We start from the raw sequence: 19,841 nt of genomic DNA on the forward strand, positions 1-19,841 counted from the left end.
CGCATCACAAATCACAATAACAAATCAATGGCAGGTGACCAGGGCTGGCCACACCTGATCTACATACTTTTTTTCTATGATGATTGAACTGTGATCATCTTGGTCTTTATGGCTCTGCTACTTATGAGGTGTCAGCTGTGGCTCAGTTCATAGCACCCTCGCCTTTGAATCAGAAGGTTGTGGGTTCATGTCCCACTCCCGGAAACCAAGAACTGTGAATGTACTCGAAAGAGTTACATGCGATCTGATGATAACTCGAAAGAGTTACTGAATGATCTGGATTACAAAATAGCTTTATAATTTTCCTGAGCAGTCCGATTCGTGACTACACCCACTCTGAGAAAGGAGTAGGAAGGGTTATAATGATATCAGCTAACCTACGGGGGGTTGAAGTTGGGATCTTCCTTGAGTTTTTGATTTAGTTGCAGACTTAGACTTTTCACTGGACAATTGATCCTTGGGGATTAGTTCTAATATTTCCATCATTTAATTAAATGCAGCCTTGGCTTAGTTGGTAGTATTCTCACCACTGAGCCAGAAGGCGGGAGTTCAGTCCCCACTCCAGAGACTTGAACACACAATCTAGTTCACAATTGGAAGCTTTGAGATTTGTGCTTTTTGTGATGCAGTGCAGTAGATTGCATCAGGGTGTTTAAAACTTCATGTGAAATTGAAAAAATTGTTATATTTTTGTAGAAATTTTGCAGTTAGCTTGCAGGACTTACTGAACAAGACAATGTAAGGGAGCTAAATTAATAGACACCCAATGTTAAACTGAATTATTTGAATTTTCTTCCGTCGTTTGTTCAGTTCTCTCAAATTAGTTTTCTTTTTGCGTATCAAGACGAAGGATGGTAGTTGGGAAATAGAATATTATAGCCACCCAGTGTCATCACCAAGGCCTCTCATGTTTGGTGTAGCACAACCAGGTGCACACACTAATCCCCTCAAACTTTGAAAGAACAGTAGAACAGTCCCTATTATCTGAGGCGTAGGGCGGAATTTTCCATGCCTGTTGGCAGCAGGCGTGTTTGGTGGTGTGACCAGACAATATGGAGAGAATGCCAAAAATCGGTTTCATGATGCCGTGAAACTAGTTTGCAATCGTCTGTTCTGCCCGTCAATGGCAGGCCGCATTTCCCCCTGCCAGATGTTGGGAACTTCATTGTAATACATCTGCATATTATAAGCCCAGCTCGACGGAATCATTCCCCCAGGTTGGATCATCCAAGGGACATGTTTCACAATGTGCACCTGGCAAGCTGCACTTCACTCAGGGGACTCTGAGGTTTGTTTGTCTACCTTTCTTCGGTAGCACTCGTGGACGTTAGTGCCAGGTTTTGCAGACAGCAGCACATCACTTTTAGGGGGGCCCACGGGCAGGTCTCTACCTACCAGATCAGCCATAAGGCAGGGGTGACTTTTCAACAGCTGCAGGGCTAGGGCTTGCTTGGGAAAGGGGGAGAAGTGCCCTCAGGCAAAGGAAGAGGCTGCAGGGTGAGAGCTATACTGGGGAAGGGGGGGCATCCCAGGGTGTGTGTGGGGACTCAAGTTGACCTGTGCAAGTGGCCTCAAGATGGTGAGGGCTGAGGAGGCAGTCTCCAGAGGATATCAGGCCAGATGGAAATGTAAGGCTGTGTGTGTGAGAGATGAGTGGCGATGAGTCTTGAGTTGGCAATGAGTGAGATGCCAGTAAATGTGTGATGGGCTGGAGTATGTAAGTTTAGAGTGATGAGATGGTTGCCTTACCCTACCGGCATGGATGAGGTCATTCATCCTCTTTCTGCATTGGATGACCAACTTAGCATGATTAATGAAGCTGGATTGGGATGATATGGCGTGAAAAGCCGCCATTGTGGCCGGCCGGTAAAACATTCTGTTTCCCGCCCACTACCGCACTCGGTGCAAATCTGGGACGATTCCACCCATAGGCCTTTGGGGTGAGATGTTGAAGCTAGACCCCATTTGCCCTTTCATGTGAATGAAGAAAATCCCACAGCACTATTTCTATGAGTAGCAGGGGAGTTCTCCTAGATGTACTGGTCGCCATGTTTCCTACATTAAAGTAGTGACTACGGTTCAAAAGTGCTCCGCTTGCTGTTAAGTATTTTGGGACATCCTAAGGCGGTGTTAATGTAAGTCTTTATTTTGTCATGAGTTGCTAAGTATTCCATGAACTCTGAATGTGATTGCACTCATGAATTATGATAGATTTGTGTTTCGCACTGGAAACTGGATAAAGACGTCACAAACTGAAATAGTGCTGTGAGATGCTTTACATCCACCTGAAAGGACAAACAGCTAACTACTCCCATTGTGATCAATGCAAGCAGTATTACCCCAAGGACCTGATGTCATGCTGTAAAATGTTTAAGGACCTCAAACAAGGTCAGTGAATTCATCTTCACATGCCATGATCATACACCTGAATCACTAGCCTCAGATGCCGCTCAAATCACAACCCCATCTTCACTCACCTATCAACAATATCTATCAATCACAGCCCCTAACTCGCATTCACAGCTTCACCACATCCTCGCGTGCTTAGCCTTGCTGCAAGCCTCATACCTATGTCTCACAGCTTGTTCACAGCCAGCTATTCAACTATGACAGGAACATCATCCAAATGCATTGCACTACTTTCACTGGCATACTGCCTTTCCTTTGGTACTTAACCAGAGGCAGCAGCATTTAACTGGAAAGGGACAGGCATAGCTGCATGCCCTCACTCCGTTGGAGGAGATGGTGCTTGCCATCATTGGAGGGGTCATAACTGAAACCTTGAAGATGATAATATGCTCATACCTAACCCTCCTCCTCACACCCCACTCCCTCCTCATCCACAATTTCTTCTGATTTACAAGCTGCCCATGGTTTAAAGATACACCTCTTGCTTTCATTCCCTTCTCTTATCACAGCTTTACCCAACCTTGTGCCTTTCTCCTTTCAGATACCCAAGAACTGCAAATAGGCCAGGCAGTGGTGCAAATGCAAAAAGTAGTAGAGGAAAAAGAGACCGCTGAATAAGATGAGACCTTTTTCACACAAGTTCATTGAAAGGATAATATCTCTCCATTATTGCAACTGGTTGCATTTTTATTTCATACGCAATGACAGAAATTCCATAGGAATAGGATTTTTTTGGGGGGAGGAGCCTAAAACAGAAATTATTCAGCATAACTTATTTTGAAGTTTTGTTTCTATATCTATCCATTTCGTTGCGTAGCAGTTCTGACTGATCTGTAGCTTTGTAGCTTCTAGGAGTGACTATTCCAACCCAGCCCTTCATAAACTTCAACTCATGCAAAACTTTGCTGCCTGTATCCTTCACACACCAAGTCCTGTTCACCACTGTGTTCACTGACCTACACTGGCTCTTAGTCACCAACACCACAATTTAAACATTTTTATCGAAAAGCAGAATATTGCGAATGCGGCAATCCTGAAATAAAAACAGAAATGCCCAGCAGGGTTGGTATCATTTGTAGAGATACCATTTCAAGTCCTTTCTGATGACCTTTCATTAGGACCGGGAAAAAGTTAGAAATGTAATAAGTTTTGAGCAAGAGGTGAGTGGGGCAAGGACAAAGGAAGGCCTGTGATAGAGTGGAAGACAGGAGTGATTGAATAACAGAGGAGTTAGTCTTACAGGGAAAAAGGGAATGATGATGGGGCAAGAAAAGAAACAAAGAAACAAAAGATGTGCTAGAACAGGTGTGCTGCTGTCTGAAAGCAAAAATAAGATAAAAACCGGAAAAAGTGAAGAAAATAAAACAAAATGGGGGGATAGAGTTTGCAGTCTGAAGTTGTTGTACTCGATTTTGAGTCTGGAAGGCTGTAGAGTGCTTATTGAAAGATGAGGTGCTATTCCTCGAACTAAGGTTCAGCCTCACTGGAATGACGCAGTAGGCCGAGAACAGAGATCGCCACATGAGTGCAAGTTGGAGATTTAAAACGACGGGCCACCGGAAGCTAGGGGTCATGCTTGTGAACTGAATGGAGGTGTTCAACAAAGCGGTTACCCAACCTGCATTTGGCCTACCCAGTGTAGAGGAGACCACATTGTGAGCAGTGAATACAGCATATTAAATTGAAAGAAGTATAAGTAAATCGCTGCTTCACCTGGAAGGAGTGTTTGGGGCCTAAACCAGTGAGGGGGAGAGGAGGTAAAAGGGTAAGTGTTACATGTCCTGTGCTTGCATGGAAAGGTGCCATGGGAAGGGACAGTGTATTGGGGGTGATTGAGGAGTGGACCAGGGTATTGCGGCGGTAGCAGACCCTTTGGAATGCTGAAACAGGAAGGGTGATGATGTGTTTGGTGGTGGCGTCATACTGGAGGCGGCGATATTGATGGAAAATGATCTGTTATATGTGGAGGCAGGTAGGAAGGCAGATGAGGACAAGAGGAATTCTATTAAGGTTCTGCAAGGGAGTAGAAGGGGTGAGAGCAGAGGTGCGGGAAATGTGGCGGATATGATCAAAGGCCCTTTCAGTTACAGTGGGGAGGAGATCATCGGTTCAGGATAAAAGAAGATACCTCAGAGTCGATGTGGAAGTTTGCAACATCAAAAAGGATGCGACAGAGGTGGAGGAACTGGGAGAATGGTTGGGGTAGAGTGTGAGGAAGTGTAGTTGAGGTAGATGTGGAAATCAGTGGGCTTATAATGAATATTAGTTGATAGCCTATAGATAGAGAAGTCAAGGAAAGGAAGGAAAGAGTTGGAGATGTACCATGTGAAATTGAGAGAAGGGTGGAAATTGGAAGCCAAGTTGATGAAGTTTTTGTAATCAGGGCAGGGGCAGGAAATGGCACCAAAACAGTCATCCATGTGCCAGAAAAGGAATTGAGGGAGGGGGCCCCAAGTAGGACTGGACCGAGGAATGTTCCACTTATCCTATAAAAAGACAGCCATAGCAAGGACTCATTTGGGTACCCATAGCAACACCTTTTATTTGGAGGAAGTGAGGTGAATTAGAGGCAAAATTGCTGAATGAGAGAACAAGTTCAGCTAGGTGGAGGAGGGTGGTGGTTGATGGAAACTGGTTGGGCCTCTGATCAAGGAGATTGTTCAATCTCTCCTGTCTTCCACCCTATTGCAGACCTTCGTTTGTCCTTGTCAAAACTTATTACATCTCTAACTTTTCCCAGTTCTGATGAAAGATCATCAATCTGAAAGATTAACTCTTCCCTCCACTAATGCTCCCCGACCTGCTAAGTATTTCCAACATTTCCAATATTTTCTGTTTTTATTAAAGTCCTCATCCTTGTTTTCAAATCCTTCCACAGCCTCACCCTTCCCTATTTCTGTAACCTCTTCCAACCATCCAAGATTGCACTACTCCAATTCTGGCCACTTGCATAGCCACTAGTTCAATTGTTCTGCCATTGGTGGCTGTGCATTTCAGCTGCCTAATCCCTAAACTCTGGAACCCCTTATACCTCTTTGCCTCTCCACCTCTCTTTTTTCCTTTAAGACACTTCTTAAAACCTACCTCTTTGACCAAGCTTTAATCATCTGCCCTAATTCTCCTTATGTGGCTCAGTGTCGAATTTTGTTTGGTAACATTTCTGTGAAGCAGATCATTATGTTGTTAAAAGGCGATATATAAATGCAGATCATTGTTGAAAAGGCATTCACAACACCGTGATGTAATAGCATCCAAGGACAGATACAATAATTTTTAACAGCTTGAGCACACACTTCTTGCCCCTTTCTGCTCAGTGAGGGGATTGTTTGAGGTCAAGAATTGACGGTGTTGATTTTACATAGCTATAGCAAGAGGTTGTACCTAGACCTCTAGGAGTGAAACTGACTGGATGATTTAGGAGTGAGCAATGATGACGTGAAAGCCAGTGCTTGTAACTGCAATGCCAAAATTGAAGTACATTCATAATAAACACTTGATGCATGAAGTAATTCCATCAGAGGGTTCAAAAACTCCTCGTGCAAGCTGCCGTGTCCAAATCCAGCAATAGAATTCCTGTCTTGAATTGCTTCAGAATTTCTGTGGTTCTCTTACTGTAAGCTGGACGATGTTCTACATTTTCTTGTTTGTGATCTCAGTGCCCTGATTGTTTGGGAGAAGTTGGTGTCCTCGTTGTAATCCACTGTGTTGCAGTAGTTCTGCTTTTTGTTCTTCTTTGTAACTACATTGACTTGTGATATGAACTTGGGCATCTCTGCCTGCTCATAGCCAAAACAAGTCGAAGGAATTCACAGTTACATAGCCTTTGGCCCTAAAAGCAAACTCATTCCTGTTCTCTTCTGCTTTTCACTTCTTTTCTGCTTTTATTTCTGTTTAATTCCTGAGAAGTGGCCTGTTGGTTTCTAAATTTTTGATATTTAGAATGTGACCACCTTGATTTACTTATTCTAAAATTGTCAAGCCTATGGCATCTAACTGAGAAAAAGAATGGCTGCTTTTTGGTAGTTTAGAGCAGAAATTTCTTCCAACTAAATATTGGGAAGACTGAAGCCATTTTCTTTGCTTCACCCCATTCCCCCAACAAACTCTGTTCCCTAGCCACTGACTTCAGTCCTCTTCCTGGCAATTGTCCGTGGTTCAACCAAGCTGTTTGCAGCCTTGCTGTTGTGCTTGACCTAGAGTGGACCTCCTGACCACATCCGGTCCATCACTAACATCATAACATCGCCTCATTCCACCCTTGCCGTGGCTCATTGGTTGAAACCCTCATCCATGCCTTCATTACCTCTAGACTTGAATATTTCAACAAACTCTGGTCAGACTCCTATACTCCATAAACTTGAGGTCATCCAAACTTCTGCAGCTTGTATCATAACTTGCACAAAGTCCTATTCGCCCATCATCCTTGGGCTTGCAAGCCTACATTGGTTCACCTCAATTTTAAAATTCTTGAATATATTTTCAAATCCCTCCATTGTCTTGCCTCTCCCCTCCCTTACTCTGAACCTCTTCCAGTCTGACAACCCGTAAATATGTCTGAGCTCCTGCAATTTTGCGCTCTTGTGCGTCCCCAATTTTAATCCTTCCACTGTTGGTGGCCATGATTTCAACTGCTCACGCTCTAGAATTCCCTCCCAATGCCTCTCCACCTCTCTTTCTTCCTTAAAGATGTTTCTTAAAATCTACCTCTTTGATCATCTGCATTAATGCCTTTGTGGCTCAGTGTCAAACTTTTTTTTGATGTTCCTGTGAAGCGTCTCGGAATATTTTACTATCTTAAAGGTACAATATAAATACTATATAAAAGTTGTTGTTGGTTGTTTTGCCTAGATGTATTGATTGGTTAGACATGTTAAAAGAATTATCTTTTGAAAATTGCTGCTTGTGATGAGCTCTGTCAAAATTAAACGCTTTACTTATTAATATCCAGGCAGTCATGGGTAATTCTTCCTGTTGATTAACTGGACTACATAATGTAGTAGCAGCAAATTCCATTACAAAACTGCTTAGTCTAAATCTGTTTTATGGAGAAAAACTCTGTTAGACCGATGTTAAAACAGCCATTTATGTGAATAGTTATGTTCTAGTGCTGCACGGCATGGTCGATCTTACATTCTTTGCCAAATATTTAATTTGCATATAATTTATGAAATTACAAGTTTTCCTTTGAAGTAATTTATTGGGTAATCTACATTGCACAATCCAATGGAAGTGAGGCCTAACACACCAAAGGGATAGATACAGGATCAGTTAGCAAGTCTCTTTGGTTGTGATTTTTATTCACAAATAGAGATGTTCTGACACCTTATGAGAAATGAAAACTTTAGTTGATGGAAGTGGTATATCTACCATGCTTTGTAGATCTTCATAATGTACATGGTATAAAACTGCATTTCTTAAATGCATGACATTTTTTTGAAGTGTAGTCACTGTTGTAATGTAGGAAACACAACAACCAACATTTGCATAGCATGCTCCCAGAAACAGCAGTATGATAATGACCAGGTAATCTGTTTTAGTGATACTGGTTGAGCTATAAATATTGGCCAGGACACCAGGAAGGACTTCCCTTCTGCGCTTGGAATAGTAGCATGGAATCTTTTACACCCACCCAAGAGGACAGATGAGGCCTTGGTTTAATGTCTCATCCGAAATGTAGCATCTTCATCAGTGCAACACTTCTTCAGCACTGCAATGGAGTGTCAGCCTTGATTTTTGTGCTCAAGTCCCTGCGTGGGACTGGAACCCACAGCTTTTTTGTCTCAGATGTAAGAATGCTACAAACTTAGCCAAGGCTGACACACACTTGATGGTGACGAGTGAAAGTTGGATATCTTAAGAATTGTGGAGATTGACTGTGTGCCTGTAGGTAATGGTTCTGATGGACAGAATGAAATTATTTTTCTTTATTCATTCATGGGATGTGAGCATTACTGCCAAGGCCAGAATTTGTTGCCTGCCCCTCATTATCTTTGAGATGATGGTGGTAAACTGCTGCTTGGAACCACTGAAGAAAAAGAGGAAGGTCAAGGATAGAACAAGGACAAAATAAGAATCCATTGCTAGAGATGTGCTGGCTGAGATACATAGGAGTTGGATAAACACGGGCAATGTCTGGAGGTAGACCATACAGGAGAGGCAATGGAAATGAATTTAGAGACCAATTGTTTAATGCGCTGAGAGTTGTTGAATGGGACAAGAGGATACTGGGTTTTATAGGTTGAGGAGCTGGGTGCTCATGGCAGTTTTGAAGGGGAGGGTTCTGTTCCTATTTATCAAAGGAAAGAAAGACAAACTCGAGTGACTTGCATTTACGTAGCACCTTTTGTGATCACTGGGTTTCTCAAAGTGCTTTACAGGAATGGAGAGGAGACCAGGGAAGGGTACTCCACAGGCCTCCCACTCTTACCTGGAGGTCCAGATAAGGGCCTCCAGCGAGGTAATTTATCTCAATGATAGCCTGCCCAGCCAAACAGGAGTGGAGTGAAATAGTTGAGGAAGTGAGGAAGTGTCTCCTCTTCAACCTGGAGACTATGTACCAAGAGAATCTAGGACCTCAGGAGGGTATGACATATGAGTGGCCTAACACCTTCCAGAGCCAAGCCCCACACTCTGACTTGTACTGCACTTCTCAGGTTAACACATCTTGCAGCTCCAGTCATTCCTCTCCCTGCAGGCATCTCACATCCTGTCTGAGGAGCCAACACACAGACTCACCCTCAGTCTATTGTCCTCTCACACCGAGCTTCACAGTCACCCTTCACAAATGGTCGCCTTTGTTGTCGTCATCAGCTGTTCCTCGATTCAAGGATGGCATCTACTCAGGGTTGCGAGTTTCTGCCATGGGTTTTCATGTGACCAAACAAGCCAATTCTCAACCCACATATCTTTGGGCATGTGGGGCAGGACGTCCCAGATTAGTGGGATCCGGGATGCAGGATTTGCTTCCTTTTCTTTCCTTCTCTGCTGGTATTCTGCCTCATTATTAAGATGTTATGACTTGAACTGTGATGCAGCTTCATGGATAAGTTGTTGCCAATCTTAATGGTTGAGAGCAAGCTTCTCCCCGTCATTAATGTCAATGCTACCATGCTTCAAAGAGAGCTTAAGTGTCTTTGAAGTATTTTCTTTGTCCTCCCCGGAACATTAGTCATTTGAGAGTTGGGAAAACAGGATCAGGCAGGGGGACAGTTTTCGACCAACAGTACATAGTGTCCAGTCCATTGAAGTTGATGTTGCAGGAGTTGTGCCTGAATGCTTGTAGAGCTGGCTTCAGGAAGGACACTAGCATTTGTTTCATAGTCCTCCCATTGAATCTGGCAGATGCAGCGGAGGCATCGCTGATGGAATTTCTCTAGCACTCTTATGTGTTGCTGGTGGACAGTCCAGGTCTTGCTGCAGTACAGAAGTGTGGTGATGACAATTTCTCTGTACGCTAGGATTTCGATCAAGTTGCAGATGTCTCTGTTGTTTAACACTCGCTGCCATAGATTGTAGAAGGCTGAGGTGGCGCAGCTGATTGGGTGTTGGATCTCCTTGCCAATGGTGGCCTTCTGAGAGAGGTGGCTGCCGAGGCATGGGAAGTGCTCAACATATTCCAGAGCCTGTTCTGTTGAAGAGTCATACGGACTCGAAACGTTAACTGTATTCCTCTCCGCAGGTGCTGTCAGTCCTGCTGAGTTTTTCCAGGTATTTTTGTTTTTGTTTTGGATTTCCAGCATCCGCAGTTTTTTACTTTTATAGTCCAGAGTGTCTCCTGGCCATCTATGTATGTTGAAGGTGTGGGTTGATATGAGTTTTGTTTTGTCAAATTCAGGACAGACCAAGTTTCTTGTATGCTGAATTGAAGAGATCAAGAGTGGCTTGCAAATCTGTTCCAGATTGGGTAATGACACTGCAGTCATCCACAAATTATAGATCAGGTATATCTATGGTGGTCAGTTTAGTTTTGGCATGGAGGAGGCAACTGAGCGAGATAATATTTAATACTGGCACCAGAGGGCAGTTGATCTTTGAGGTGAATAGCCACCGTCAGATTGTGAATAGTATGGGGGTTATCACACAGCCTTGCTTAACCCAAATCTAGATTTTGACGGCGTCTGTTTCAGATCTCCCACTCGAGACAATTGTAGTCATATTGCCATGAAGCAATTGTAGGATTCTGATGAAGTTTATTGGACATCCAAATCTTCGGAGCATAATCCACAGAGCCTTGTGATTTACTTGTACAGGTCAATTAAGCGTTCCTCGTGTTTGCGACATTTATCTTGGATTTATCTGGCAACAAAGACCATGTTGGAGGTTCCTCTGGAAGGTCTACAGCCGCTCTGTCTCTGGGAGGATTTCCTTAGCTGCAGGAAGTAGGCAATTCAGGAGAATGTGTGTCAGGATTTTCCCTGCTGTGGAGAAGAAGGAAATACCTCAATAGTTCTCCTTTCTTGAAATTAGTGACAATTGTCACATTTCTAAAGTCAGGGTCAGGGGCGGGAATTCTTTTTCCTCCCACATCCCCAGGATGAGTGCATGGAGACTTGATGTGAGTAAAAGTGAGCAAATGTCAACCAGCTTTAAAGATCTCAGCAGGAATACCATTGGGGCTGCAGGCTTTGTTGTTTTGGATCTGTTTGATTGCTTGTTGCAGCTCTGACATTGGTGGTAGCTCACCAGTGGATTCTACCATGGGGTACTGGGGGATAGCCTGGAGACTATCAGCTGCCACTGTGAATTTCTGGTTGAGGAGTTGTTCAAAATGTTCTTTCCAGTGTTGATAGATGGCACTGTCATCCTTAAGAAGAGAAACATATCCTGTGAGCCAAGGGGATTTTATCCATTTGACCTTGGTCTGTAGATGGCCCTGGTGGCTTCAATAAAGCTTTACATGTCATGATGGTCAGCATTATGTTGGATTTCTCAGGCTTTCCATTCCCAGCACACACCTCGCCCTCCTCTGCGCACAAGCCATTCTTTATGAGCACTCAACTTCCTGTGTCCTCTCCTTGCAGGACAAGAGAACACACAACTTGGTGAGAAGCAGAGACATGTGGTTGGAGGAGGCAGGGTGTTGGGCCTCTAGTCACAGACACCTTGCAGGCCACTGGCAATGCATGCCTATCTGATCCACTAGTAAGGGGGTCTGGTACCATGAGGATGCAGAAGTCAACTGTGACCTGCCTCAAGAGTCTGAGGCACTGAAGCTCATGTATGCCTGGATAGCTGGTACTCTGCATGTAGACCCTCTGTTTAGGGTCTCGGCGTGTTCCAACTGCATCCCAGTGGTCATCCCCTCTTCCCTTGGAGGGGCATGGGGCTAAGGAGAAAGCAGCTGGTTTCCTCTGCTAGTGTGGCTCCTGCTGCAGTTGGAGCATGTTGCAGTGGTAAGCCACCTCCCTTATACCCTCAGCAGAGGGGGGATGGTAGAGCTGCTGAAGCTGCTCCCATGCCACACTGGAGGAAAGTACAGCTGAAGGTGGGTGAGGTACTAGTCAGCTGAAGCGCTTTCCAAGTAGCTGGCAATCGCCTGTCATACAGTGATAGCACATTATGACAGATGTGGTGCTTTGCAAAGCAACCTCTCATCTGGCCACGTCTGCAGTTCTTCAGTGAAACTAATCAAAACCTTCACAATTTGTCAGTTAAACTGTGGAAATCCCTCCCACTGTGCTGTTGTCTTTTCCAGCCTCTGATTTGGAGATGCAGCTTTGGGACTGATTTCCTTTTGAGAAAGAGGGAAACAATGTGCAAAATCACTCCTAGTTGCATGCGTAACCACTTTAATTGCCTTACTGCCTCAGGGCAGGTGTTCCCAACTTAGTTCCCTACTGGCCTCGTCCCCCTCCCCAGGAAAGACGGAAGGAAGTAGGAGCCTGTCGGGATATGAGCCCAACAGCATTTTGCAATTTTCCAGACACCCTGGCCTCTGAACCCGCCTCCACTGGCCTGGGAAAATGCACCCCCACCCAACCCCACCCCATATTCACTGTTGTAATGTAGGATATGCAGCAGTCAGTTTGTGCACAGCAAGGTCCTCCAATTTGTTTTAGTGGTGTTGTTCAAGGTCTAAATATTGGCCAAGATATTGTGGAGAATACCCATGCTGTTCTTTGGAATTGTGCTGTAGGATCTTTTATGTCCACCTGAGCATGAAGATGGGGCCTCGGTTTAACATCTCATCTGAAAGCCGAGAGTGTGAGCCTGGATTACTTGCTCAAAACTTGAGTTGGATTTGAACTCATAATCTTCTGACTGAGAGCCAAGAGCACTATTACTGAGCCATGGCTGATTTAAAAGAAGCCAATATTGGACTGACAGATTGAGCAGCAGGCTCCATGGAAAAACCCTAAGGTTAAGACATAGAAAAAAATGTGGCTGTTGATCAGTGTCTGAGCCAGAAAAAAAACAGCGCCGGATTAGCATGAAGCAGTGCGTAAACGGCACCCAATGCTTCCGGCTCAGAGGCCTCCAGTCAGCACTTAGGAGCAGCTGAGAATATGAGGTGTGTGCCATTCGCCGGTAACTATAAATGTAATATTGGTGACAGAATGAACCCAATTGAGCCACAACGTCTGATTTTTATAATTTTATTTACCAAGAGTATAGTTTTAGCTGAACTATTTGGAACCTTGTAGACAGACCTTGCAGATACATTTTGATATATTTTAAGGGAATCACAGAATCACAAATTCGGGACATCTAGGAAGACACATCTGCCCACCATATCATAAAATAGTTATAGGAAATAGAGGCTATTGAGCCCATTGAACCCATGCCAGCTCTCTGCAAGAATAATTTAGCTGGTCCCACTCCCTTGCCCTCTCCCAGTCACCCTGTAAATTATTTCCCTTCAGGGCTTTTGTTTGATTATACTCCTGCTCAGCACTTTGGGACATCTAGGAACATACTTCTGCCCATCCTGAGATGTTCTACTGATCCTGGGCATATTTCCAGTCCTAGGGTCATCAGCTTACAGGATGAAGGCTTTCTGGCTTATTTTGGTGGTGTAAGTATACAGTGGCAAAATAGGTACCCAGTGTGCTGCCTGCAAAGACAAATTTGATTAAGAAGCTGTCATGCTACTTGATTGGAACTGTACAGGATTGTGCTCTGAGAATGCATGCACAAGCTTGCCTTTCACTTCTGCTTCAGTCTCTCCTCCGCTGACCGCTGGGGGTTGGCAGAAAATTAGCAAGGGGAGACGGAAAGTCTAATCCATCAAGTCTAGAAGTGTTGATGTGTTGATAAGGATTAGAGCCAAGCGATCTTACAAAGTTAGAAATGAGTAGTCTTAGTGACATTTTGACGTTTGAAATTCAACACTAGATCTAAAGTAATGCTTGTCTTGAAGTGTTTTGAACTTGATTGGTGATGAACAAATGTTTGTATTCATTTTTACTTTAAGATTGTGTTAGCCTTCCCTCCTTGCCCTTTATATAATCACTTTTAACTTGTACCTTCTGGTATTTGAGATATTCACAAATTCTTGAAAATTTCAACTCTGTCATGTTAAAGCCTTTTCTGGAAGAAGATGTGAACTGTCGGCAAGATTTACAACCAGTAAGTGGCGCCATTGTTGAAGCTGTTTGAGCTTACCAAGATGGGGAACCTTCATTGGAAGGAAGATTCTTGAGTGGTTTTGGGGGTGGGGGGCACGGTTGGGCAGATGGTGCAATTTGTTGGGAGTGGTGTTGTGAGTATACAGTCATTCAACTGGCCATTGATCCACCAGAAATATAACCGCCTGTGTTCTGTGCTTGTAGATGGAAAATCCCACAAAACTGACTGTATTTGCTGCAGCTGTGACACAGATACAAGCTGTTGGGTCACCGGCACAGTGAGTCACTGTGCTCTTCTGTGCTTTCGTGAAGATAAATGTTATCATTTGCGGTTCCAATCCACTGGGGAGTCTCAGTTTCCAGTTGTTGTTTCTCCCAGCGCGCACTCTTTGGTTGAGCCTGTTCCAATGATTTGTGTGTGCATATTAATGTATTTTTTTTCACTCCCTGTATGCTGAATCTCCGTATGCACGGTTTGAGGCATCTGCCCTGCAAGGACTTAAAGCTTGGTTTTAAAATAAGTGGTAATACCAAAGATGATTTTGTTTAAATGAATGATGTACAAATGCACTTTTTATATAAAATCGGTCAAATAGTACTGCAAAAATCATAGTTGGTATCAGAGAGGCATCATTAGTTGGTTGTCAACTGCTAATATGTTGAAACCGATCTTGTTGCTAGGGATAATATTGATGAAGAATAATATAGAGATAGTAAGTAGGAGGATTGAGCCCTGAGATATGTCAGAGCTATTGTATAGGAGAAAGAATTATTAGCGGAGAGGTGGTGATTGAACTGGGACATAGAATGATAAGGTACCATGCAGATAGACTTTAAAGGAGAAAAATAAATCGTGCTGAAGGCAACAAAGTGGTCACGAACATATCCAGCCAAGGTCACAACCACAAGAAATGGCGTTGGTGCTATGTGCAAATAGAAACTGGGGATTGGAGGGATTCAAATAGGGAATCATGAGAAGACGGAGTTTATAGGATTAAGCATCAGCAATGTGTCTGACATTCAATGCAGTGGATATAAGTTTACAGGTGCTAGCAAGGATCGGGAGATGGGGCCTGTAAGGAAAATTTAGCTAGTCAGCTGCTGGGTCAGAAGAGGGTGTAAGGAGGAGTTGGTGGGTTTCAGAGAGATGAGTTCTGATGATAAAAACAAAAAACTACTGCGGATGCTGGAAATCCAAAACAAAAACAGAATTACCTGGAAAAACTCAGCAAGTCTGGCAGCATCGGTGGAGAAGAAAAGAGTTGACGTTTCGAGTCCTCATGACCTTTCAGCAGAACTGAGTGAAGTTAGGAGAGGGGTGAAATATAAGCTGGTTTAAGGTTGGGGGTGGGGTGGGGTGGGGAGAGAAGTTGTGGGGGGGTGGTTGTAGGGACAAGCAAGCAGTGATAGGAGCAGATAATCAAAAGATGTCACAGACAAAAGGAACAAAGAGGTGTTAAAGGTGGTGATATTATCTAAGAAAATGTGCTAATTAAGAATGGATGGCAGGACACTCAAGGTACAGCTCTAGTGGGGGTGGGGTGGAAAGACTGACAGGGTATTACAGTTATAGATTTAAAAATAATGGAAATAGGTAGGAAAAGAAAAATCTATATAAATTATTGGAAAAAACAAAAGGGAGGGGGAAGAAACGGGAAGGGGGTGGGGATGGGGGAGGGAGTTTAAGATCTAAAGTTGTTGAATTCAATATTCAGCCCGGAAGCCCCTTCCCATTTCTTCCCCCTCCCTTTTGTTTTTTCCAATAATTTATATAGATTTTTCTTTTCCTACCTATTTCCATTATTTTTAAATCTATAACTGTAATACCCTGTCAGTCTTTCCACCCCACCCCCACTAGAGCTGTACCTTGAGTGTCCTGCCATCCATTCTTAATTAGCACATTTTCTTAGATAATATCACCATCTTTAACACCTCTTTGTTCCTTTTGTCTGTGACATCTTTTGATTATCTGCTCCTATCACTGCTTGCTTGTCCCTACAACCACCCCCCCACAACTTCTCTCTCCCCATCCCCCCCCAACCTTAAACCAGCTTATATTTCACCTCTCTCCCAACTTCACTCAGTTCTGCTGAAAGGTCATGAGGACTCGAAACGTCAACTCTTTTCTTCTCCGCCGATGCTGCCAGACCTGCTGAGTTTTTCCAGGTAATTCTGTTTTTGTTTTGAGTTCTGATGATGCCTGGGGACACTGTGAGTGCACTAAAACACCTTGCTATCCCTTATCAGCGTTTCTTTTAAGCCTTTCTGGCGATATAGTTTTATTGCAGTGAGGAAGTGAAGGCATTTTTAGGAATCCTAACTTCAAGTCTGTTGCACTCAATTCTCATACTTAAGGCAACATTTGGTACTAATTTAGATTTTTGTTTATAAGATTTAAGGAACCTGAACACCTTTTCTGGTTTTGATAAGTTGTGAAATTTGACCACAAGCAGCATTAAGGATTTTCATCTTTTAAGTCACATTGGTAAGCAAGTTAACATTTAGATGTTGGTGCAGTCATCCACGGACACTGACTTGGACAAGGATTATGACACAGCTGATGGTAAAGGCTGCGTTGTTCAAATCCCAGAGGGAGACTTGAAACAACTGGCATAACTCATTTTTTCAATTTGTATGTTTCAAGATGCAGGCTTTGAATTCAGTAGTAATAAGACCAATGAGTCTTGGGAGGTTTTTTTTATAAAACTAAACTAAACATTAATTAATGCAAAGATTGTAAACACATACATGCGCCTACAAAATTACTACTATAATAACTACAACAATCCCCTAATTAATCTGGCTTTCAATACACCTTCGTTAAGGCAACAGTAAATCTTAGAGATTTAAAGAGACACCTAGCAGAGCACACCCTGGACAGTTGCATTCAAAATGAGTTTCTTTCAGCTCTGGATCCTTGCAGACAGCAGCTTGAGGCTTCTCACACTTGTTGGATCTTAAACTGCTTACCCACTTTCTCCTTTAAACATATCTTTCTCTTTGAATGTAAATTTTCCAATGTATCACTAGGCTTTTAATTTTACCTCTTCTAACAATAACATCCTTTGATTCCACCAATTTTATATTAATAAGCTGAAGAAAATGAACGCATTGCTTGGCACCTTCTAGCTAGGTGCAAGATTTCACCCGCAGTCTTGAATGGTTTCTTTTAACAAATGCAGATTTACACTTTATCTTCCTTACATTTATCTAATTAACATCTCAAAACTACTACACATCAAAGCACCCAGACTAGCTGACTTTAATCCAGTTAAGACACACACATAGGCACAGGCCCCACTAGAGCCCTGTTTTAAAATAATTCCCAATAACATTATTATATCTTCTTGACAACAAGATTGGAATTGAGGATGAGGGAGCTTGAGTTGTTTGAGAGATTTTACCGCAATAGCTGATCTGTTGACAGATTTGTTTTTCTTTATCTGTTTCCCCTTTCTTGAGTTGAGTTGTGACAGAATAGGTGGCTTTACATTCATTAAACAGCAGTTCTTAACCTTTGGGTCATGACCTTTTTGTTGCTTGGCATAGAAAAGGGCGAGGTGGGGAGCCGGTCACTGCTGCTCCATTTCACATTGAACTTCTCATTGCTGGTCTTCACTCTTGCTCGTACTTGATGATGTTGCTACACTCTGGGATCTGGCACACTGTTCAAAAGCTGCAAACAATAATTCCTGATCTCTTGGTAGATCACGAATTTCCACTGCAGTGATTGGTAGAGTCTGCTCCTGGAGAGAGCATTGGATTAAAAAAATGTAGCTAGGACTGGCAGTGAAGGTGCATAAGAGGAGGAAAATGTTCTTTTGTGGAGTAGAGATTGCTTCTTTGGCGGGGTGTGAAGAAGATTTGCACTGCTGAGGGAACTGATTTTGGAGGTGGTCTAAAGGGCAATGCAGGGCAAAATGATAAATGAGGATCAAGATTTCAACTTGAAACTTTAAGAAATTTTGGGAGATCTTTTGGGGGTGTGATGATTAGGCTGGTCTGTTGGATATAGATTAAAACCTAATACTGCGAATGCTGGAATTCTGAAATAAAGGCAGAAAATGCTGGAAATACTCAGCAGGCCTGGCAACATCTATGGAAAGAGAAACAGAGTTAACGGCTGAATTTTACACCTGTGGGTGGGAAAGCAGGCAGGTGGACCATAAATCAAGATGCCGTGCCATCGGCACTGTATACCTGCTGCCGGCCCACCTGCCCATGGCCCAATTGCGGCCTTTAGTGGGCAAATGATGCCTAATTAAGGGCCTCATCCCAACGCCACTCTGATTTAACGGGCGGCAGGAGAGGATAGCGCTCAACGTGCAGCCTGGCAGGTTTAACTGTCCAGCAGCCACCAGATTTAAAGGAGGGACGGGGGCGTCTATTCCAACATGGCCCCCTGTCAGACTGGCCCCAGCGATTTCCTGGATGTACCTGATGGGTCCATCACTGAACTCCACCTCCTTGGCCTACCTGCAGCACCACCAGTGACCACTGCTCCTGCTGGTGCTGCCAGTGTGCAGAGCTGCTGGCCTCCAATTGGCCAGCAGCTCTATGGGGTGGGACCTCCCACTAGAGATGGACATAAGTCCCGCCTCATACTGTTAAAGGATCATTGGCTGAAAAATTAGAATCGGGCGAGTCGGCTAAGCGGTGGCGGGCTTGCCCTGACATCCATCTGGGGTGTGGGGAGCCCTTCCTTAGCATATAATCCAACCTAAAATTTTAGGCTAGTGATCTTTAATCAGAACAGGGAAAAGTTAAAAGTGTAAAAGGTTTTATGCAAGTGAAATGGGGAAGGATGGGAAATTACACAAGTAAAATGGGGAAGGGTGGGAAAAAGAAGAAAAGGGAAGGTCTCTGATAGGATGGAAGACGGGAGAGATTACATGACAAAAGAGTTATTTATGCAGGGCCAAACAGAGTGGGAATTAGACAAGTAAAGAAACAGAAAATATGTCTAGCGGGGGTGTGAATGGCAGAACGGCAAAAGCAAAAACAGGAGAAAAAAGCAAGGGTAAGACCAAAACCTACAAAGAAAAGGAAACCAAATGGGGACAAAGATTGGCCTGAAATTGTTAAACCTAGCATTGAGTTCGGAAGGCTGTAAAATGACTAATCAAAAGATGAAGTGCTGTCCTTGGAGCCTACATTGAGCTTCACTGGAACACTGTAATAAGTTGAGGACAGCAAGGTCAGAGTGGGAACAAGGTGAAGAATTAAAATGACAGGCGACTAGTAATTCAGGATCATGCTTGTGGACTGAACAAAGGTATTTGCAAAGGGATCACCCAATCTGTCCTTTGCAGAACACTTCTGTTCAATCCAAAAGCATGACCCTGTGTTGGTTGCCTGCCATTTAATTCTCCACCTTGCTCTGACTCTGACATTTCTGTCCTCAACTTGCTGCGGTGTTCCAACGAAACTCGACGTAACCTCGAGGAACAGCACCTCTTTCGATTAGGCACTTCACAGCCTTCCCGTATTCAACATTGAGTTTAACAATTTCTGCCCGTAATCTTTGTTCCCATGTTGCATGTTTCAGTCTTGCTTTTTTTGCTCTTGTTTTTGATTTCAGACAGCAGCTGTTCGTTATTCTGCAATACACACCTGCTCTGGCAACAACTTTGGTTCCTCTCTTCCTTCTTTCCTCCCTTCCCTCCTTCTCCCTCTCTTCCTCCTCTCCTTCTCCCTCTCTTCCTCCCCTCTTTCTCCCTCTCTTCCTTCCCGCCTCCTTCCTCTCTCCCTTCCCACCTTCCTCTCTTCCTTCCTGCCTCCTTCCTCTCTATCCCTGTTTCGCTCTTTCTATGCACCTTTCTCTCTCCCTCTCCATCTCTCTTTTTTCTCTCTTTCCTGTCTGCC

General features: G+C 43.7%; 1 protein-coding gene across 1 annotated transcript in view; it reads left to right on the forward strand.

Moving 5' to 3' along the window:
- Nucleotides 1-19,841, forward strand: part of pacs2 (phosphofurin acidic cluster sorting protein 2) — a 274,493-nt gene that overhangs the window by 119,197 nt on the left and 135,455 nt on the right. The gene's annotated exons all lie outside the window — the stretch shown is intronic.

The sequence above is a fragment of the Cetorhinus maximus genome, chromosome 18 (genome assembly GCF_964194155.1).
Source record: "Cetorhinus maximus chromosome 18, sCetMax3.hap1.1, whole genome shotgun sequence".
In the NCBI taxonomy this organism is placed as follows: domain Eukaryota; kingdom Metazoa; phylum Chordata; class Chondrichthyes; order Lamniformes; family Cetorhinidae; genus Cetorhinus; species Cetorhinus maximus.